The sequence below is a fragment of the Xenopus tropicalis genome, chromosome 1 (assembly GCF_000004195.4).
Source record: "Xenopus tropicalis strain Nigerian chromosome 1, UCB_Xtro_10.0, whole genome shotgun sequence".
Classification (NCBI taxonomy): Eukaryota; Metazoa; Chordata; class Amphibia; order Anura; family Pipidae; genus Xenopus; species Xenopus tropicalis.
In genome coordinates this window covers 56,260,872-56,279,242 of record NC_030677.2, presented here as the reverse complement: position 1 = coordinate 56,279,242, position 18,371 = coordinate 56,260,872, and the positions used below count along the sequence as shown (strand labels likewise).

At 54.5% G+C, this 18,371-nt stretch overlaps 2 long non-coding RNA genes across 2 annotated transcripts; one reads left to right on the top strand and one right to left on the bottom strand.

Moving 5' to 3' along the window:
- Positions 1 to 4,754: 4,754 nt before the first annotated feature.
- On the top strand, positions 4,755 to 10,134 carry LOC116408473. The gene is made up of 3 exons (XR_004220969.1): positions 4,755 to 5,731; positions 5,890 to 8,044; positions 10,102 to 10,134. It is a non-coding gene; the product is annotated as an uncharacterized LOC116408473 (long non-coding RNA).
- Positions 10,135 to 14,508: 4,374 nt separating this feature from the next.
- On the bottom strand, positions 14,509 to 15,955 carry LOC105946241. The gene is made up of 2 exons (XR_001169757.2): positions 14,979 to 15,955; positions 14,509 to 14,820 (listed from the first exon to the last, which is right to left on the bottom strand). It is a non-coding gene; the product is annotated as an uncharacterized LOC105946241 (long non-coding RNA).
- Between the last annotated feature and the right edge of the window lie 2,416 nt (positions 15,956 to 18,371).

The following is an 18,371-nucleotide window of genomic DNA, read 5'->3' as shown; positions in this document are numbered from 1 at the left end:
TTTGGCCCTGCCACCGGCCCTCCCCTCCTGAGCCCTGCCACCGGCCCTCTCCATCTTGGCCCTGCCACCGGCCCTCCCCGCTGCGCCCTGCCACCGGCCCTCTCCACCTTGGGGCCTGCCACCGGCCCTCCCCTCCTTGGCCCTTCCACCGGCCCTCTTCATCTGGGCCCTGCCACCGGCCCTCTCCATCTTGGGGCCTGCCACCGCCCCTCCCCTCCTGGGCCTTGCCACCGGCCCTCTCCACCTTGGGCCCTAACATCGACCCTCCCTCCGTGGCCTGCCACCGGCCCTCTCCACCTTGGGCCCTGTCACCGGCCCTCTCCCCCTCCTGGGCCCTGCCACCGGCCCTCTCCACCTTGGGCCCTGCCACCGGCCCTCCCCTCCTGGGCCCTGCCACCGGCCCTCTCTGTCCACCTCTTGGGCCCTGCCACTGGCCCTGCCTCCGAGCCTTGGCTGAGGCGGCCCTGCCAGAGGCAGGGCGCCAGGAGGCAGGGCCGGTGGGCAGGGCCCAGACCGGTGGAGAGGCGGCCGGGCATGTGGCCCAGGAGGGGAGGGCCGGTTGGCATGGCCCAGGAGGGGCAGGGCCGGTGCAGGGCCCAGAGGGGAGGGCCGTGGCAGGGCCAAGAAGGGGAGGGCCGGTGGCAGGGCCCAGGAGGGGAGGGCCGGTGGCAGGGCCCAGGAGGGGAGGGCCGGTGGCAGGGCCCAAGATGGAGAGGGCCGTGGCAGGGCCCAAGATGGAGAGGGCCGGTGGCAGGGCCCAAGGTGGAGAGGGCCGGTGGCAGGGCCCAGGAGGGGAGGGCCCGTGGCAGGGTCCAAGGTGGAGAGGGCCGGTGGCAGGGCCCAGGAGGGGAGGGTCGATGTTAGGGCCCAAGGTGGAGAGGGCCGGTGGCAGGGCCCAGGAGGGGAGGGCTGGTGGCAGGGCCCAAGATGGAGAGGGCCGGTGGCAGGGCCCAGGATGAAGAGGACCGGTGGCAGGGCCCAAGGCGGAGAGGGCCGGTGTCAGGGCCCAAGGTGGAGAGGGCCGGTGGCAGGGTCCAGGATGAAGAGGGCCGGTGGAAGGGCCCAGGAGGGGCCCTGCCACCGGCCTTCTCCACCTTGGGCCCTGCCACCGGCCCTCCCCTCCTTGGCCCTGCCACCGGCCCTCTTCATCTTGGGCCCTTCCACCGGCCCTCCCCATCTTGGGCCCTTCCACCGGCCCTCCCCATCTTGGGCCCTGCCACTGGCCCTCTTCATCTTGGGCCCTGCCACCGGCCCTCTCCACCTTGGGCCCTGCCACCGGCCCTCCCCTCCTGGGCCCTGCCACCGGCCCTCTCCACCTTGGGCCCTGCCACCGGCCCTCCCCTCCTGGGCCCTGCCACCGGCCCTCTCCATCTTCGGCCCTTCCACCGGCCCTCTCCATCTTTGGCCCTGCCACCGGCCCTCTCCACCTTGGGCCCTGCCAACGGCCCTCACCTCCTGGGCTCTGCCACCGGCCCTCTCTACCTTGGGCCCTGCCACCGGCCCTCCCCTCCTGGGCCCTGCCACCGGCCCTCTCCACCTTGGGCCCTGCCACCGGCCCTCCCCTCCTGGGCCCTGCCACCGGCCCTCTCCACCTTGGGCCCTGCCACCGGCCCTCTCCAGCTTGGGCCCTGCCACCGGCCCTCTCCACCTTGGGCCCTGCCACCGGCCCTCACCTCCTGGGCTCTGCCACCGGCCCTCTCCACCTTGGGCCCTGCCACCGGCCCTCCCCTCCTGGGCCCTGCCACCGGCCCTCTCCACCTTGGGCCCTGCCACCGGCCCTCCCCTCCTGGGCCCTGCCACCGGCCCTCTTCATCTTGGGCCCTGCCACCGGCCCTCCCCTCCTGGGCCCTGCCACCGGCCCTCTCCATCTTCGGCCCTTCCACCGGCCCTCTCCATCTTTGGCCCTGCCACCGGCCCTCCCCATCTTGGGCCCTTCCACCAGCCCTCACAATCTTGGGCCCTGCCACCGGCCCTCTTCATCTTGGGCCCTGCCACCGGCCCTCTCCACCTTGGGCCCTGCCAACGGCCCTCACCTCCTGGGCTCTGCCACCGGCCCTCTCTACCTTGGGCCCTGCCACCGGCCCTCCCCTCCTGGGCCCTGCCACCGGCCCTCTCCACCTTGGGCCCTGCCACCGGCCCTCCCCTCCTGGGCCCTGCCACCGGCCCTCTCCACCTTGGGCCCTGCCACCGGCCCTCTCCAGCTTGGGCCCTGCCACCGGCCCTCTCCACCTTGGGCCCTGCCACCGGCCCTCACCTCCTGGGCTCTGCCACCGGCCCTCTCCACCTTGGGCCCTGCCACCGGCCCTCCCCTCCTGGGCCCTGCCACCGGCCCTCTCCACCTTGGGCCCTGCCACCGGCCCTCCCCTCCTGGGCCCTGCCACCGGCCCTCTTCATCTTGGGCCCTGCCACCGGCCCTCTCCACCTTGGGCCCTGCCACCGGCCCTCCCCTCTTGGGCCCTGCCACCGGCCCTCTCTACCTTGGGCCCTGCCACCGGCCCTCCCCTTCTGGGCCCTGCCACCGGCCCTCTCCACCTTGGGCCCTGCCACCGGCCCTCCCCTCCTGGGCCCTGCCACCGCCCCTCTCCACCTTGGGCCCTACCATCGACCCTCCCCTCCTGGGCCCTGCCACCGGCCCTCTCCACCTTTGGCCCTGCCACCGGCCCTCCCCTCCTGGGCCCTGCCACCGGCCCTCTCCACCTTGGGCCCTGCCACCGGCCCTCCCCTGCTGGGCCCTGCCACCGGCCCTCTCCACCTTTGGCCCTGCCACCGGCCCTCCCCTCTTGGGCCCTTCCACCGGCCCTCTTCATCCTGGCCCCTGCCACCGGCCCTCTCCATCTTGGGCCCTGCCACCGGCCCTCCCCTCCTGGGCCCTGCCACCGGCCCTCTCCACCTTGGGCCCTGCCACCGGCCCTCTCCATCTTGGGCCCTTCCACTGGCCCTCCCCTCCTGGGCCCTGCCACCGGCCCTCTTCATCTTGGGCCCTGCCACCGGCCCTCTCCATCTTGGGCCCTGCCACCGGCTCTCCCCTCCTGGGCCCTGCCACCGGCCCTCTCCACCTTGGGCCCTGCCACCGGCCCTCTCCATCTTGGGCCCTGCCACCGGCCCTCCCCTCCTGGGCCCTGCCACCGGCCATCTCCACCTTGGGCCCTCCCCTCCTGGGCCCTGCCACCGGCCCTCTCCATCTAGGGACCTGCCACCGGCCCTCTCCATCTTGGGCCCTGCCACCGGCCCTCTCCATCTTGGGCCCTGCCACCGGCCCTCCCCTCCTGGGCCCTGCCACCGGCCCTCTCCATCTAGGGACCTGCCACCAGCCCTCTCCATCTTGGGCCCTGCCACCGGCCCTCTCCATCTTTGGCCCTGCCACCGGCCCTCCCCTCCTGGGCCCTGCCACCGGCCCTCTCCACCTTGGGCCCTGCCACCGGCCCTCCCCTCCTGGGCCCTGCCACCGGCCCTCTTCATCTTGGGCCCTGCCACCGGCCCTCTCCACCTTGGGCCCTGCCACCGGCCCTCCCCTCTTGGGCCCTGCCACCGGCCTTCTCTACCTTGGGCCCTGCCACCGGCCCTCCCCTTCTGGGCCCTGCCACCGGCCCTCTCCACCTTGGGCCCTGCCACTGGCCCTCCCCTCCTGGGCCCTGCCACCGCCCCTCTCCACCTTGGGCCCTAACATCGACCCTCCCCTCCTGGGCCCTGCCACCGGCCCTCTCCACCTTTGGCCCTGCCACCGGCCCTCCCCTCCTGGGCCCTGCCACCGGCCCTCTCCACCTTGGGCCCTGCCACCGGCCCTCCCCTGCTGGGCCCTGCCACCGGCCCTCTCCACCTTTGGCCCTGCCACCGGCCCTCCCCTCCTGGGCCCTTCCACCGGCCCTCTTCATCCTGGGCCCTGCCACCGGCCCTCTCCATCTTGGGCCCTGCCACCGGCTCTCCCCTCCTGGGCCCTGCCACCGGCCCTCTCCACCTTGGGCCCTGCCACCGGCCCTCTCCATCTTGGGCCCTTCCACTGGCCCTCCCCTCCTGGGCCCTGCCACCGGCCCTCTTCATCTTGGGCCCTGCCACCGGCCCTCTCCATCTTGGGCCCTGCCACCGGCTCTCCCCTCCTGGGCCCTGCCACCGGCCCTCTCCACCTTGGGCCCTGCCACCGGCCCTCTTCATCTTGGGCCCTGCCACCGGCCCTCCCCTCCTGGGCCCTGCCACCGGCCATCTCCACCTTGGGCCCTCCCCTCCTGGGCCCTGCCACCGGCCCTCTCCATCTAGGGACCTGCCACCGGCCCTCTCCATCTTGGGCCCTGCCACCGGCCCTCTCCATCTTGGGCCCTGCCACCGGCCCTCCCCTCCTGGGCCCTGCCACCGGCCCTCTCCATCTAGGGACCTGCCACCAGCCCTCTCCATCTTGGGCCCTTCCACCGGCCCTCTCCATCTTTGGCCCTGCCACCGGCCCTCCCCTCCTGGGCCCTGCCACCGGCCCTCTCCACCTTGGGCCCTGCCACCGGCCCTCCCCTGCTGGGCCCTTCCACCGGCCCTCCTCTCCTGGGCCCTGCCACCGGCCCTCCCCTCCTGGGCCCTGCCACCGGCCCTCTCCACCTTGGGCCCTGCCACCGGCCCTCCCCTCCTGGGCCCTGCCACCGGCCCTCTCTATCTTGGGCCCTGCCACCGGCCCTCTCCACCTTGGGCCCTAACATCGGCCCTCCCCTTCTGGGCCCTGCCACCGGCCCTCCCCTCCTGGGCCCTGCCACCGGCCCTTACCTCCTGGGCCCTGCCACCGGCCCTCCCCTGCTTGGCCCTGCCACCGGCCCTCTCCACCTTGGGCCCTGCCACCGGCCCTCCTCTCCTGGGCCTGCCACCGGCCCTCTCCATCTTGGGCCCTTCCACCAGCCCTCACCATGTTGGGCCCTGCCACCGGCCCTCTCTATCTTCGGCCCTTCCACCGGCCCTCTCCATCTTTGGCCCTGCCACCGGCCCTCCCCATCTTGGGCCCTTCCACCAGCCCTCACAATCTTGGGCCCTGCCACCGGCCCTCTCTATCTTTGGCCCTTCCACCGGCCCTCTCCATCTTGGGCCCTGCCACCGGCCCTCTCCATCTTTGGCCCTTCCACTGGCCCTCTCCATCTTGGGCCCTTCCACCGGCCCTCTTTACCTTGGGCCCTGCCACCTGCCCTGTTTTACAGGCCAGCACCATCACTCACTCACTTCAGTCACTCACCAATGGCTGTTTCACTGTTAGTGGGTAGCACTTAGTATTGTACTGGGGGCAGAGATGCTAGGTGACCAATAGGGCGTGTGATGGAGCCTGTGGTACATGATGAATCTATGAGATGATTTCATCTCTCCTGCTGATGCCACAAGCTTTATAGTTACTGGCACCTCAGCAACTCACCTTTCGGTGCAATTACATAGGCTGCCTGCATCATTTCTGAGCCATTTCTTTCTTTTCTTTTACTTTTGGCCTGGTTTGTGCTTTTATGACTTTTTTGTGGGTGAATCAACATAATTGTGGTGCAGCTTTTGTATTTGGTGTCATGATGTAAAAAAAATAAGCCACAAATGTATTGCATCTCATTCTATCTAGGAGAAGTTGCAAATATTCTGCAGGTTTTGTTATTCTCTAGGATTTTGGTAAAAATCAGACCAAATGTCTTTTTCCTTTCTTCCATGCCAAAACGCGGACTTTTACGAGGAATTGCATCCAGAATTCTGCATACAGTAAAGCAAGGATAGCGCCTCTAAATGCCAAAAGGTATTGTTTTATTTAGGAGAAGTTTGTCTTTCATATATGCTTTGGTTTGAACGTTTCTATGAGAGTTGCTTGTCAAAATTACCTTTAATCTGAGTTATAAAATAATGGATTGAAAAAATGTGTTCATACACTGATACAAATTCTCTGCGTTTTGTTAGAATGTCGTTATCCGAGAAACAATGGCGCCTCTGGACACCGTGTGCAGACCTGGAGCAAATAAGCAGCCTCACATTCCAGTTGTGCAAGTAGAAAGCCATGGATTCAAGCCTAAGGAACCACTTGCACAATGAATCACACACAAACCTACTGATCTGACTTTCCAAATCCCACAGACAGGAATGGGAAATTACTTGTTTCTCCTCATTTTCTGTGTTTATTTCTTTTTTCCATTTTGATCTAATCATTGTTTAACTATTGATTCCCTTTTCCTGTAAAACTTTTATAAATGAATAAAAAAATGAAAAAGAAAAGGAAAGGTATCTGAGTTCTTACTGACAGTTATGGCCCAGCTAATAACCTGGAGTTTGTTCCTAGAAATAGTAAATTTGTGGGAGGATATTAGTTACATGTTATAGTTATATAGTTATATTGGGCAAAGCCAGCGACATGTTTAGCTATTTCACTGAGGTGTAATATTCTATATTCAGAGGAGCACAGACTGGGAACTGGTGGCAGGGCTTGGAACTAGGAGTAGGCAGAACAGGCAGCTGCCAGGGAGGGAGCAAGTACCTCTTGGCCCGGTTGGTTCCCTTGGTGCAGTAGCTACAGGTAACCATGTAGAAAAAATGAACTTGTACTGTGCTATTTGTAAAGTGATGCTCGTAATATTTCATGGGGGTCACAGTGCAAAGGGGTGCTGATTTTAGGCATTGATTGTCATTACTATAGAATTTTGCTTAGTAGAATGGAGTTACATTGCTATAACAGAGCTCCAGACACTAATAGACATCTTTCCACACTGCAGCTTGGTATTATCACGAGTCAGAACTTTTCTTTTATGGCCAGAGGAACTGCTTGAGGAAACAATAGCAGCACGCACCTTTACTGCAATTGAAACATTTTATATCATGGAAATTAAATGGATGCAAATATTGTGGGTATTGTCTCCATTTATTAATGGTACTTGTGCCCTAGCACAATCCTGCAACTTGCATATAGTGGCACTACCCTGAACATAATGGTAATTATAGTGCTCCCACAAACAGGCATAGCTGCCATCAGAAACTTTAGGGCCCTGTACAAGTTATTTATATGGGGCCCCATGAACAGAAGCACGCAGTACCAACATTATGGTCACGCTCCTTGTGCAATATAAACAGCTGATGTTACTCTATAATAAGCAGTTCATATAAAGTTTTCCATTGAATAATGTGCTAAGGCTAATGCGTATGGTGTATATTTTCAGCAAGCCGAAAAACGATTGGCGAGAATATAAACCATACGCTTTTACCTGTGGCTGCACCCAAATGAATGGAATACACTGAAATCCGCATAAAAATGTGAGAAAATGCAAAGTCTCACTTTTTTTGTGGATTTCGGCTACATGTGCCTGCACTGAAGCATATTCCATTCATTCGGGTTCAGGCACAGGTAGGAGCGTATGGCACATATTCTCAGCATTTCTCAGCTTGCTGAAAATATGCGACATACGCAATGTGTGGCATGAGCCTAAGAAACCTATTATTGGGGTTCAGTGGATTTTGCCCTAAAATTAACCTGCTCCTGCTCTGTGCTGTCATTGCTTGATATGAAAGATAGGTAAGTTTTTGCATAAGTTACATAAACTGCAGAAGTTTAGGGGCCCAATGATATTGATTTAAAAAGGATTTTAAGACATTTACTGCAGTCCCATTTAGTTCAGTCCTATCTTATTTGTAGTATGAATGCACTTTATCCTTTCTGCCTTCTGTGATACCCATAAAGGGAATGGCAATATAGCACTGTTTACATCTTGAATCATTTTAAAATTATCTTTTTCTTTCCATACTTCCTTGCTGTGTGGTCCATCTATTACCTGTACCAGGAAGGGAAATGTCTCCAGTACACTTAATGATCTTTACTGTTTTGCATGTATTTGATTTCAGATAATTAAAATTGACTTTTTTCCCATCTTATGTATTTTGTAGAGCTAAAGGAAAGCAAGCAGATCTTATCAATCACAAAGGTTTTCAGAGTTGAGAAGATTGGTTCCCTGCCCATAACCATACGGTCTATGAAAATTAATGGTTACAGCTGCCAAGGCTTTGGTTTTGAAGTGCTGGACTGCCATGCCTTTTCTCTCAACCAAAACTCATCTAGAGAAATTAGTATTGTGTAAGGGTTTTTCAATTATTTTTGCCCAGTTTGTATAGCTAGGTCATTAACCTGGATATTGCCAAATTTAAATAATACTGTAGAAGAGTAAAAAACTGTTTCCCTGTTACAAGCCACATGTTTAATATTTCAGCACTTTTTTTCTCCCTTGATGCATGGAGAGTTAAAACTGAACCAGTAAGAAATGGTGGGAATACAGACTGTCCAGAAGCTAGGAAGTGTCCTGTTTGACTGCCTTACTAATGTTGATGCCTAAAACAAGTCTATATTTTCCATCCTCACAGTATAGTTGCAGTGCCAGTAGTAGATGAGAATTCTGCCGTTAGCATGGAAACTTAATTGCATGTGTGAGAATTATTCAGAAATCATTAACAGCATGCCTTAGCAAATATTTAATGCCACACTATAATTTAGCTTCCTAACATACAGTGGCTTGCAAAAGTATTCGGCCCCCTTGAACTTTTCCACATTTTGTCACATTACAGCCACAAACATGAATCAATTTTATTGGAATTCCACGTGAAAAACCAATACAAAAGTGGTGTACACGTGAGAAGTGGAACGAAAATCATACATGATTCCAAACATTTTTTACAAATAAATAACTGCAAAGTGGGGTGTGCGTAATTATTCAGCCCCCTTTGGTCTGAGTGCAGTCAGTTGCCCATAGACATTGCCTGATGAGTGCTAATGACTAAATAGAGTGCACCTGTGTGTAATCTAATGTCAGTACAAATACAGCAGCTCTGTGACGGCCTCAGAGGTTGTCTAAGAGAATATTGGGAGCAACAACACCATGAAGTCCAAAGAACACACCAGACAGGTCAGGGATAAAGTTATTAAGAAATTTAAAGCAGGCTTAGGCTACAAAAAGATTTCCAAAGCCTTGAACATCCCACGGAGCACTGTTCAAGCGATTATTCAGAAATGGAAAGGAGTATGGCACAACTGTAAACCTACCAAGACAAGGCCGTCCACCTAAACTCTCAGGCCGAACAAGGAGAGCGCTGATCAGAAATGCAGCCAAGAGGCCCCATGGTTACTCTGGGGGAGCTGCAGAGATCTACAAGCTCAGGTGGGGGAATCTGTCCATAGGACAACTATTAGTTGTGCACTGCACAAAGTTAGCCTTTATGGAAGAGTGGCAAGAAGAAAGCCATTGTTAACAGAAAACCATAAGAAGTCCCGTTTGCAGTTTGCCACAAGCCATGTGGGGGACACAGCAAACATGTGGAAGAAGGTGCTCTGGTGAGATGAACCCAAAAATTGGAACTTTTTGGCCAAAAATGCAAAAACGCTATGTGTGGCGGAAAACTAACACTGCACATCACTCTGAACACACCATCCCCACTGTCACATATGGTGGTGGCAGCATCATGCTCTGGGGGTGCTTTTCTCTTCAGCAGGGACAGGGAAGCTGGTCAGAGTTGATGGGAAGATGGATGGAGCCAAATACAGGGCAATCTTGGAAGAAAACCTCTTGGAGTCTGCAAAAGACTTGAGAACTGGGGCGGAGGTTCACCTTCCAGCAGGACAACGACCCTAAACATAAAGCCAGGGCAACAATGGAATGGTTTAAAACAAAACATATCCATGTGTTAGAATGGCCCAGTCAAAGTCCAGATCTAAATCCAATCGAGAATCTGTGGCAAGATCTGAAAACTGCTGTTCACAAACGCTGTCCATCTAATCTGACTGAGCTGGAGCTGTTTTGCAAAAAAAGAATGGGCAAGAATTTCAGTCTCTAGATGTGCAAAGCTGGTAGAGACATACCCTAAGAGACTGGCAGCTGTAATTGCAGCAAAAGGTGGTTCTACAAAGTATTGACTCAGGGGGCTGAATAACTACGCACACCCCACTTTGCAGTTATTTAATTTGTAAAAAATGTTTGGAATCAATGGTATGATTTTCATTCCACTTCTCACGTGTACACCACTTTGTATTGGTCTTTCACGTGGAATTCCAATAAAATAGATTTCATGTTTGTGGCTGTAATGTCTTTGAGAATACTTGCATGATATTTAAGTTTGAAACCAGTTTTTTCTTTTGATGGATAGGTTCATTGCAGATTTCACATCTTCGTGGGTCATCTGGAGTGAACTCTTGTGAGTGCTTCCAATCTAGAGTTTTCGTTTTACACTTAACGTGACTCTGCCTCACCATTGCTCCCACTGTGTGCAGACGGTGTTCCAGACCCAAGCTGGGAAAATTCTTTCTGGAAGGTTACTGTGATGTGTGTCAGGTAGGCACCATAACATTTGGGAATAATGTTAGGGAATATTATTTGTTTTTATGCTGAAAAGTTTGTGCTGCGTTCTGCAACTCACACAGTTTTGCCGAGTTAACCACACATGGCTAATAATAGCTGCCATTTTGTCATCTCCAAACCAAGTAAGCATCTTGTAGGCCAAACAGATGGCCTGGCCAATATGTGATTGGTATTAGTCAGATAAATATTGTTGAATAGTCTCCTTTATCTGCCTACAAATATAAAGCTTTTCTTTTTAAAGTTTGGTCCACTACCACTACACTTAGGGCTTGATTTTTCCTAAATTTTGTGTCTCTTTTATGCAGATTGTGTATTTAGTGTTCTCACCTAAAATATCATAATTGTCTTCTAAAATGTGCATGAATAAAGTGAATACTTTTCTTTCTGATTTCCAGTTTCTCTCAAAATAAATAGCAAGGATCAGTTGCTTATAATAGGTTTAATCTTTAACATACTACATAGGCATACGCAATCCCTGTTTACCTCTCCCATTTATAATCCTGTACTTAGTGCTAGCAGAAATTGACACCCCTCCTCATGTAAAGTTTTATACCACCTTTTAAGTGAAAATTGTACTTTCAGTTAGTGCTGTATCTATCTTGTATCTTGCATTTTCCTTCTTTTGTCTTCTTCTTTTTTTTTTTTAATTACCAAAACAGAAAAAAATTTTTTTAATAACCAGGAAATTTTTTTATATTGTTTTTTTTTTTTTCCAGATCAATCTCGATTGGATTTAGATCTGGACTTTGACTGGGCCATTCTAACACATGGATATGTTTTGTTTTAAACCATTCCATTGTTGCCCTGGCTTTATGTTTAGGGTCGTTGTCCTGCTGGAAGGTGAACCTCCGCCCCAGTCTCAAGTCTTTTGCAGACTCCAAGAGGTTTTCTTCCAAGATTGCCCTGTATTTGGCTCCATCCATCTTCCCATCAACTCTGACCAGCTTCCCTGTCCCTGCTGAAGAGAAGCACCCCCAGAGCATGATGCTGCCACCACCATATGTGACAGTGGGGATGGTGTGTTCAGAGTGATGTGCAGTGTTAGTTTTCCGCCACACATAGCGTTTTGCATTTTGGCCAAAAAGTTCCATTTTGGGTTCATCTCACCAGAGCACCTTCTTCCACATGTTTGCTGTGTCCCCCACATGGCTTGTGGCAAACTGCAAACGGGACTTCTTATGGTTTTCTGGTTAACAATGGCTTTCTTCTTGCCACTCTTCCATAAAGGCTAACTTTGTGCAGTGCACAACTAATAGTTGTCCTATGGACAGATTCCCCCACCTGAGCTGTAGATCTCTGCAGCTCCCCCAGAGTAACCATGGGCCTCTTGGCTGCATTTCTGATCAGCGCTCTCCTTGTTCGGCCTGAGAGTTTAGGTGGACGGCCTTGTCTTGGTAGGTTTACAGTTGTGCCATACTCCTTCCATTTCTGAATAATCGCTTGAACAGTGCTCCGTGGGATGTTCAAGGCTTTGGAAATCTTTTTGTAGCCTAAGCCTGCTTTAAATTCTTAATAACTTTATCCCTGACCTGTCTGGTGTGTTCTTTGGACTTCATGGTGTTGTTGCTCCCAATATTCTCTTAGACAACCTCTGAGGCCGTCACAGAGCTGCTGTATTTGTACTGACATTAGATTACACACAGGTGCACTCTATTTAGTCATTAGCACTCATCAGGCAATGTCTATGGGCAACTGACTGCACTCAGACCAAAGGGGGCTGAATAATTACGCACACCCCACTTTGCAGTTATTTATTTGTAAAAAATGTTTGGAATCATGTATGATTTTCGTTCCACTTCTCACGTGTACACCACTTTGTATTGGTTTTTCACGTGGAATTCCAATAAAATTGATTCATGTTTGTGGCTGTAATGTGACAAAATGTGGAAAAGTTCAAGGGGGCCGAATACTTTGCAAGCCACTGTATGTTAGGAAGCTAAATTATAGTGTGGCATTAAATATTTGCTAAGGCATGCTGTTAATGATTTCTGAATAATTCTCACACATGCAATTAAGTTTCCATGCTAACGGCAGAATTCTCATCTACTACTGGCACTGCAACTATACTGTGAGGATGGAAAATATAGACTTGTTTTAGGCATCAACATTAGTAAGGCAGTCAAACAGGACACTTCCTAGCTTCTGGACAGTCTGTATTCCCACCATTTCTTACTGGTTCAGTTTTAACTCTCCATGCATCAAGGGAGAAAAAAAAGTGCTGAAATATTAAACATGTGGCTTGTAACAGGGAAACAGTTTTTTACTCTTCTACAGTATTATTTAAATTTGGCAATATCCAGGTTAATGACCTAGCTATACAAACTGGGCAAAAATAATTGAAAAACCCTTACACAATACTAATTTCTCTAGATGAGTTTTGGTTGAGAGAAAAGGCATGGCAGTCCAGCACTTCAAAACCAAAGCCTTGGCAGCTGTAACCATTAATTTTCATAGACCGTATGGTTATGGGCAGGGAACCAATCTTCTCAACTCTGAAAACCTTTGTGATTGATAAGATCTGCTTGCTTTCCTTTAGCTCTACAAAATACATAAGATGGGAAAAAAGTCAATTTTAATTATCTGAAATCAAATACATGCAAAACAGTAAAGATCATTAAGTGTACTGGAGACATTTCCCTTCCTGGTACAGGTAATAGATGGACCACACAGCAAGGAAGTATGGAAAGAAAAAGATAATTTTAAAATGATTCAAGATGTAAACAGTGCTATATTGCCATTCCCTTTATGGGTATCACAGAAGGCAGAAAGGATAAAGTGCATTCATACTACAAATAAGATAGGACTGAACTAAATGGGACTGCAGTAAATGTCTTAAAATCCTTTTTAAATCAATATCATTGGGCCCCTAAACTTCTGCAGTTTATGTAACTTATGCAAAAACTTACCTATCTTTCATATCAAGCAATGACAGCACAGAGCAGGAGCAGGTTAATTTTAGGGCAAAATCCACTGAACCCCAATAATAGGTTTCTTAGGCTCATGCCACACATTGCGTATGTCGCATATTTTCAGCAAGCTGAGAAATGCTGAGAATATGTGCCATACGCTCCTACCTGTGCCTGAACCCGAATGAATGGAATATGCTTCAGTGCAGGCACATGTAGCCGAAATCCACAAAAAAAGTGAGACTTTGCATTTTCTCACATTTTTATGCGGATTTCAGTGTATTCCATTCATTTGGGTGCAGCCACAGGTAAAAGCGTATGGTTTATATTCTCGCCAATCGTTTTTCGGCTTGCTGAAAATATACACCATACGCATTAGCCTTAGCACATTATTCAATGGAAAACTTTATATGAACTGCTTATTATAGAGTAACATCAGCTGTTTATATTGCACAAGGAGCGTGACCATAATGTTGGTACTGCGTGCTTCTGTTCATGGGGCCCCATATAAATAACTTGTACAGGGCCCTAAAGTTTCTGATGGCAGCTATGCCTGTTTGTGGGAGCACTATAATTACCATTATGTTCAGGGTAGTGCCACTATATGCAAGTTGCAGGATTGTGCTAGGGCACAAGTACCATTAATAAATGGAGACAATACCCACAATATTTGCATCCATTTAATTTCCATGATATAAAATGTTTCAATTGCAGTAAAGGTGCGTGCTGCTATTGTTTCCTCAAGCAGTTCCTCTGGCCATAAAAGAAAAGTTCTGACTCGTGATAATACCAAGCTGCAGTGTGGAAAGATGTCTATTAGTGTCTGGAGCTCTGTTATAGCAATGTAACTCCATTCTACTAAGCAAAATTCTATAGTAATGACAATCAATGCCTAAAATCAGCACCCCTTTGCACTGTGACCCCCATGAAATATTACGAGCATCACTTTACAAATAGCACAGTACAAGTTCATTTTTTCTACATGGTTACCTGTAGCTACTGCACCAAGGGAACCAACCGGGCCAAGAGGTACTTGCTCCCTCCCTGGCAGCTGCCTGTTCTGCCTACTCCTAGTTCCAAGCCCTGCCACCAGTTCCCAGTCTGTGCTCCTCTGAATATAGAATATTACACCTCAGTGAAATAGCTAAACATGTCGCTGGCTTTGCCCAATATAAACTATATAACTATAACATGTAACTAATATCCTCCCACAAATTTACTATTTCTAGGAACAAACTCCAGGTTATTAGCTGGGCCATAACTGTCAGTAAGAACTCAGATACCTTTCCTTTTCTTTTTCATTTTTTTATTCATTTATAAAAGTTTTACAGGAAAAGGGAATCAATAGTTAAACAATGATTAGATCAAAATGGAAAAAAGAAATAAACACAGAAAATGAGGAGAAACAAGTAATTTCCCATTCCTGTCTGTGGGATTTGGAAAGTCAGATCAGTAGGTTTGTGTGTGATTCATTGTGCAAGTGGTTCCTTAGGCTTGAATCCATGGCTTTCTACTTGCACAACTGGAATGTGAGGCTGCTTATTTGCTCCAGGTCTGCACACGGTGTCCAGAGGCGCCATTGTTTCTCGGATAACGACATTCTAACAAAACGCAGAGAATTTGTATCAGTGTATGAACACATTTTTTCAATCCATTATTTTATAACTCAGATTAAAGGTAATTTTGACAAGCAACTCTCATAGAAACGTTCAAACCAAAGCATATATGAAAGACAAACTTCTCCTAAATAAAACAATACCTTTTGGCATTTAGAGGCGCTATCCTTGCTTTACTGTATGCAGAATTCTGGATGCAATTCCTCGTAAAAGTCCGCGTTTTGGCATGGAAGAAAGGAAAAAGACATTTGGTCTGATTTTTACCAAAATCCTAGAGAATAACAAAACCTGCAGAATATTTGCAACTTCTCCTAGATAGAATGAGATGCAATACATTTGTGGCTTATTTTTTTTACATCATGACACCAAATACAAAAGCTGCACCACAATTATGTTGATTCACCCACAAAAAAGTCATAAAAGCACAAACCAGGCCAAAAGTAAAAGAAAAGAAAGAAATGGCTCAGAAATGATGCAGGCAGCCTATGTAATTGCACCGAAAGGTGAGTTGCTGAGGTGCCAGTAACTATAAAGCTTGTGGCATCAGCAGGAGAGATGAAATCATCTCATAGATTCATCATGTACCACAGGCTCCATCACACGCCCTATTGGTCACCTAGCATCTCTGCCCCCAGTACAATACTAAGTGCTACCCACTAACAGTGAAACAGCCATTGGTGAGTGACTGAAGTGAGTGAGTGATGGTGCTGGCCTGTAAAACAGGGCAGGTGGCAGGGCCCAAGGTAAAGAGGGCCGGTGGAAGGGCCCAAGATGGAGAGGGCCAGTGGAAGGGCCAAAGATGGAGAGGGCCGGTGGCAGGGCCCAAGATGGAGAGGGCCGGTGGAAGGGCCAAAGATAGAGAGGGCCGGTGGCAGGGCCCAAGATTGTGAGGGCTGGTGGAAGGGCCCAAGATGGGGAGGGCCGGTGGCAGGGCCAAAGATGGAGAGGGCCGGTGGAAGGGCCGAAGATAGAGAGGGCCGGTGGCAGGGCCCAACATGGTGAGGGCTGGTGGAAGGGCCCAAGATGGAGAGGGCCGGTGGCAGGCCCAGGAGAGGAGGGCCGGTGGCAGGGCCCAAGGTGGAGAGGGCCGGTGGCAGGGCCAAGCAGGGGAGGGCCGGTGGCAGGGCCCAGGAGGTAAGGGCCGGTGGCAGGGCCCAGGAGGGGAGGGCCGGTGGCAGGGCCCAGAAGGGGAGGGCCGATGTTAGGGCCCAAGGTGGAGAGGGCCGGTGGCAGGGCCCAAGATAGAGAGGGCCGGTGGCAGGGCCCAGGAGGGGAGGGCCGGTGGCAGGGCCCAAGGTGGAGAGGGCCGGTGGCAGGGCCCAGGAGGGGAGGGCCGGTGGCAGGGCCCAGGAGAGGAGGGCCGGTGGAAGGGCCCAGCAGGGGAGGGCCGGTGGCAGGGCCCAAGGTGGAGAGGGCCGGTGGCAGGGCCCAGGAGGGGAGGGCCGGTGGCAGGGCCAAAGATGGAGAGGGCCGGTGGAAGGGCCCAAGATGGAGAGGGCTGGTGGCAGGTCCCTAGATGGAGAGGGCCGGTGGCAGGGCCCAGGAGGGGAGGGCCGGTGGCAGGGCCCAAGATGGAGAGGGCCGGTGGCAGGGCCCAAGATGGAGAGGGCCGGTGGCAGGTCCCTAGATGGAGAGGGCCGGTGGCAGGGCCCAGGAGGGGAGGGCCCAAGGTGGAGATGGCCGGTGGCAGGGCCCAGGAGGGGAGGGCCGGTGGCAGGGCCCAAGATGAAGAGGGCCGGTGGCAGGGCCCAAGGTGGAGAGGGCCGGTGGCAGGGCCCAGGAGGGGAGAGCCGGTGGCAGGGCCCAAGATGGAGAGGGCCGGTGGCAGGGCCCAAGATGAAGAGGGCCGGTGGCAGGGCCCAGGAGGGGAGGGCCAGTGGAAGGGCCCAAGATGGAGAGGGCCGGTGGCAGGGCCCAAGGTGGAGAGGGCCGGTGGCAGGGCCCAGGAGGGGAGAGCCGGTGGCAGGGCCCAAGATGGAGAGGGCCGGTGGCAGGGCCCAGGATGAAGAGGGCCGGTGGAAGGGCCCAGGAGGGGAGGGCCGGTGGCAGGGCCAAAGGTGGAGAGGGCCGGTGGCAGGGCCCAGCAGGGGAGGGCCGGTGGCAGGGCCCAAGGTGGAGAGGGCCGGTGGCAGGGCCCAGGAGGGGAGGGCCGGTGGCAGGGCCAAAGGTGGAGAGGGCCGGTGGCAGGGCCCAGGAGGGGAGGGTCGATGTTAGGGCCCAAGGTGGAGAGGGGCGGTGGCAGGGCCCAGGAGGGGAGGGCCAGTGGCAGGGCCCAAGGTGGAGAGGGCCGGTGGCAGGGCCCAGAAGGGGAGGGCCGGTGGCAGGGCCCAAGGTAGAGAAGGCCGGTGGCAGGGCCCAAGAGGGGAGGGCCGGTGGCAGGGCCCAAGGTGGAGAGGGCCGGTGGCAGGGCCCAAGATGAAGAGGGCCGGTGGCAGGGCCCAGGAGGGGAGGGCCGGTGGCAGGGCCCAAGGTGGAGAGGGCCGGTGGCAGGGCCCAGGAGGGGAGGGCCGGTGGCAGGGCCAAAGATGGAGAGGGCCGGTGGCAGGGCCCAAGATGGAGAGGGCTGGTGGCAGGTCCCTAGATGGAGAGGGCCGGTGGCAGGGCCCAGGAGGGGAGGGCCGGTGGCAGGGCCCAAGATGGAGAGGGCCGGTGGCAGGGCCCAAGATGGAGAGGGCCGGTGGCAGGTCCCTAGATGGAGAGGGCCGGTGGCAGGGCCCAGGAGGGGAGGGCCCAAGGTGGAGATGGCCGGTGGCAGGGCCCAGGAGGGGAGGGCCGGTGGCAGGGCCCAAGATGGAGAGGGCCGGTGGCAGGGCCCAAGGTGGAGAGGGCCGGTGGCAGGGCCCAGGAGGGGAGAGCCGGTGGCAGGGCCCAAGATGGAGAGGGCCGGTGGCAGGGCCCAAGATGAAGAGGGCCGGTGGCAGGGCCCAGGAGGGGAGGGCCAGTGGAAGGGCCCAAGATGGAGAGGGCCGGTGGCAGGGCCCAAGGTGGAGAGGGCCGGTGGCAGGGCCCAGGAGGGGAGAGCCGGTGGCAGGGCCCAAGATGGAGAGGGCCGGTGGCAGGGGCCAGGATGAAGAGGGCCGGTGGAAGGGCCCAGGAGGGGAGGGCCGGTGGCAGGGCCAAAGGTGGAGAGGGCCGGTGGCAGGGCCCAGCAGGGGAGGGCCGGTGGCAGGGCCCAAGGTGGAGAGGGCCGGTGGCAGGGCCCAGGAGGGGAGGGCCGGTGGCAGGGCCAAAGGTGGAGAGGGCCGGTGGCAGGGCCCAGGAGGGGAGGGTCGATGTTAGGGCCCAAGGTGGAGAGGGGCGGTGGCAGGGCCCAGGAGGGGAGGGCCAGTGGCAGGGCCCAAGGTGGAGAGGGCCGGTGGCAGGGCCCAGAAGGGGAGGGCCGGTGGCAGGGCCCAAGGTAGAGAGGGCCGGTGGCAGGGCCCAAGAGGGGAGGGCCGGTGGCAGGGCCCAAGGTGGAGAGGGCCGGTGGCAGGGCCCAAGATGAAGAGGGCCGGTGGCAGGGCCCAGGAGGGGAGGGCCGGTGGCAGGGCCCAAGG